The sequence below is a fragment of the Haliotis cracherodii genome, unplaced genomic scaffold (genome assembly GCF_022045235.1).
Source record: "Haliotis cracherodii isolate W230 unplaced genomic scaffold, xgHalCrac1.p SCAF_10, whole genome shotgun sequence".
In the NCBI taxonomy this organism is placed as follows: Eukaryota; Metazoa; Mollusca; class Gastropoda; order Lepetellida; family Haliotidae; genus Haliotis; species Haliotis cracherodii.
Window position 1 is genome coordinate 50,494,957 of NW_027266265.1, and position 3,238 is coordinate 50,498,194.

Here is a 3,238-nt window from a genome sequence, read left to right on the forward strand (position 1 = left end):
CCAATATGTACATGTACCACACTGTCTTCTTTAACAGCAACAAAAGTGTTTAAGGCCAATATGTACATGTACCACACTGTCTTCTTTATCAGCAACAAAAGTGTTTAAGGCCAATATGTACATGTACCACACTGTCTTCTTTAACAGCAACAAAAGTGTTTAAGGCCAATATGTACATGTACCACACTGTCTTCTTTATCAGCAACAAAAGTGTTTAAGGCCAATATGTCCATGTACCACACTGTCTTCTTTATCAGCAACAAAAGTGTTTAAGGCCAATATGTACATGTACCACACTGTCTTCTTTATCAGCAACAAAAGTGTTTAAGGCCAATATGTACATGTACCACACTGTCTTCTTTATCAGCAACAAAAGTGTTTAAGGCCAATATGTACATGTACCACACTGTCTTCTTTAACAGCAACAAAAGTGTTTAAGGCCAATATGTACATGTACCACACTGTCTTCTTTAACAGCAACAAAAGTGTTTAAGGCCAATATGTACATGTACCACACTGTCTTCTTTATCAGCAACAAAAGTGTTTAAGGCCAATATGTACATGTACCACACTGTCTTCTTTAACAGCAACAAAAGTGTTGAAGGCCAATATGTACATGTACCACACTGTCTTCTTTAACAGCAACAAAAGTGTTTAAGGCCAATATGTACATGTACCACACTGTCTTCTTTAACAGCAACAAAAGTGTTTAAGGCCAATATGTACATGTACCACACTGTCTTCTTTATCAGCAAACAAAAGTGTTTAAGGCCAATATGTTCATGTACCACACTGTCTTCTTTAACAGCAACAAAAGTGTTTATGGCCAATATGTTCATGTACAGCACTGTCTTCTTTACAACTACATGGTATCTACACGGAATGGTATCTCAGTGGGCTAGCACTAAAAATCGGCATCAGTCAGGACTAGTAAAAGCAGCCACACACACACACGTGCATGCACTTCGCTATATAAGTGCAATAATCTTGGACGCGATGTTAAGCCCCATTTCACCTCACCTTCAATGTAGAGCTAGGTGACCTGTAGGTTAAATCATGCTTAATTCAACATTTGAAACCTCACACTGTGTCTTTGAAAGGCATTTAGAAGTGATACACACACATAAGGAGAATTTATGGATGTCAACTTCTTTATTATGAGGAACATAACATTTAGGAGTACATGCTTACTCCATCATAAATCCTTTTCCTCCTGTGTTTGATTCCAAGTTATATTTAGTGTGGTTAAGTCTACAGGTGACCTGGCTCTATATACAAAACACAGTAGGTTTATCTCCTAATTTGATGTACACAACACTTAACATTAACCATCATTGGAAAACCTATTTGGTTCCAAATAACAGGTATCAAATATTTAATTTCACCGGATGGATGAAAAAACAACCTTTATATAATTAACAAATATAGGATTTGAAAATATTTCCCCAAAAATATAAAAGCAGTTACTTTAAAATCTGATCGGCAGATACAAAAAGCTGACTCATCAGAATCGGGAATCATCTACAGCAATAAGCTAATGGTCATGAGGATGCCAACTGTCATGATAATGATAATAAGTTGACTGACAGACATAAACAATGTTCTATATTTGTCATGAGCATAATATTGCAAACATGGATCGCATTCCGAATGTACATTGTAAATAGGACAGCCACCGGGTGATCATAGTTATTTTGAGCCAATCATATTAGATCGTCCATCTATAACCTTAGGGCCAGGGCACAGTCAAAGCTTTACTAATTGTTTTACTTGTGCTATTACATTCAAAGCACCTTCAAATGTTGAAACCGTGAGTGAGTGAGTATGGTTTTACGCCACTTTTAGCAATATTCCAGCAATATCATGTCCGGGGACACAAGAAATGGGCTTCACACATTGTACCCATGTCGGGAATCGAACCCGGGTCTTCGGCATGACGAGCAAACGCTTTAACCACTAGGCTACCTGACCGCCCCTGAAACCATGAGTCTGTGAGGACCTAATACACAAGTATTAGAGAAGGACTATATACAAATTTCATCTGTTTAAGAAGCACATGGACACATATTGCCGATTAAGGTCACATTCTGCCCATATAGTTTGTCATACATTGTTTAACCACCTTTGACTAGTGTCACCAGTTACCTCCCCTTCATTGAGGCCATGAACCTATTGCACAAAGCAAACTGAGCTCTATGATCATCGTAAGTCTAAGTTAAAGTATGAGAGTTACGATCGCCTTAGATCATGATTGTGGAATCACTTGTGGAATGGGGCCCTGGACTGATAGATATGGGTGCAAGATCTCGCCACATTTTCTGTTTTCCAGAGTGAATGTTTTTTAGCGTATTGTGAGGGAAGATGTTTCTCCTACCCACCTATATTCCTGATAAAGAGCATAATGCATTCTTAGTAAAATCCTTCTCATAAAGACTGGTTCCTGACATTATTTGCGTTGCATCCCCTTTATTGTGCAGCAATCTATTTTTAGCCGGCTCAGGATTGCCCTTCTGTTTCGAACAAGATATACATCATTCTGTGTAGTAAATGATAAATCAAGGCTTTTGCCTTCCCAGTAAAACAGAAATAAAAAAATGATTATATATAAAATTGGAAATGTAATCTGACACATACAAATAACAGAGTAAAAAAGGTGACCAATGTATATCATGTATATATTAACTAATGTTACGGTCATTATCTGACGTGGATGACAACTGGTACAATGATAACAAGAGTTTGCCACTAACGTGGCTATATCCCCGGCCCCTGTTGCCGAATTTTTGACATAATTAAATCTTAACAAACCCTAAACTTTTTTAACCGAGGTGGAACTTGTCATGGAAATTGTAAAAAAAAGAAGAGTTTGGAACCTAAGTCCATCTTGTTGCCATGGAAATGTAAAAAACAAAAATTTCTAAATAGCAAAAGGCACCAGTTCAGCATGTATCTGACAGACCTGTAAAGGTTCATGAAAAAATATTGAACGGTTTATGAGTTATGCTCCGGAAATGAACCCTACCCTCACAGAACCTAAGTCCATCTTGTTGCCATGGAAACGTAGAAAATAAAAATTTCTAAAATTTCTAAATAGCAAAAGGCACAAGTTTCTGAGTTATGCTCCGGAAACAAAACGTGACGGACGGACAGATCCCGTTCCTATATCCCCCGCCAACTTTGTTGGGCGGGGGATAACAAGTTGGCGACAAGCTGAGGTGGCACTTGGCGACACTTGGTG